This window comes from Rhagoletis pomonella, unplaced genomic scaffold (assembly GCF_013731165.1).
Source record: "Rhagoletis pomonella isolate Grant_MI unplaced genomic scaffold, Rhpom_1.0 Rhpom_scaffold_00004, whole genome shotgun sequence".
Taxonomy (NCBI): domain Eukaryota; kingdom Metazoa; phylum Arthropoda; class Insecta; order Diptera; family Tephritidae; genus Rhagoletis; species Rhagoletis pomonella.
Window position 1 is genome coordinate 27770962 of NW_023458558.1, and position 1120 is coordinate 27772081.

The following is a 1120-nucleotide window of genomic DNA, read 5'->3' on the forward strand; positions in this document are numbered from 1 at the left end:
ATGGATGTATTTATTTGTTTTTTTTTTCATTCTGTTCGACTATTTCTGTGGTTATGTGGTAAAAAATTTTGAAAAATATGGTTGCCAGATATTTGAAAATTTAAAATTATTTAAAGGTCAATCAAAAAAATAATTTTTTTTCATCTAAACTAAAAGCGTTTGAAGAAATTTAAAACATTTTTGTACGGGGTCGCCACCTTACTAAAACATTCAATAACGGTTATTAATAGTTTAAGCTTATTTAATAGCACAATGGGTATCAAATGGAAGGTTTATGTACTCCCAGCAAAGGTTTTTGATACATAAATAAATACTTTAATTCACATATATTTTTGGATAGGGTTGCCATTTATCTATAATAACAACTTTTTTAAATCATGCTACATGCGGTCAAGTATAATATAAGTTTGAAACAAGCTTTAACACCTACATATTTCTGGTTAGAGTTCGCACATATCTAAGAAATTAACCATCGAATGTGTAAAAATGCATATTGCATCATTTCACTTAACTTACGTAATTACCTCATCTTAGTTGAGAGATGGGTTGCAACCCTATTTAGAAACATGTTAGTCCAAAGCTTATGCATATTGTGGTATTTAAAAAGTTTAAATTTTTAATATTCATTGTTCTTTTCTTTTTTTTATAAAGGTGGCAACCCCGTTCAACAATATTTTGAAATGTCTTCAAACGCTTTTAGTTTTGATGAAGAAACTTAAATATTTTATTGACCTATTTTTCAAAATTTTTTTTACCACGAACCTACAGAAAACATCGAGTAGAATGCAAACACGAATTACACACATTCATTGATGTGGTCATTAAAATGTTAAATAACTAATTTTTGTATGTATATAAAAAACAGATAATATTATCTGTTAATAAAATACACTTAGTAAAATTCTTAAGTTAAAAAAGCATCATAGTGTTATTTTTTGAAGACTTCTGAATGGAAATACTCTTATTCGATCAAAAATATTTGTTTTTAACGATTTTGTGAAAAAAAAAAGTATTTTCCCCATGTTAAATACATGGGAAACTTCAAAGGCCCGGTGGCAAGGGTAAATATTAATCGATTTCGGAAAAAATACAAGTCTCCTTATTTTTGATATTCTTCAGA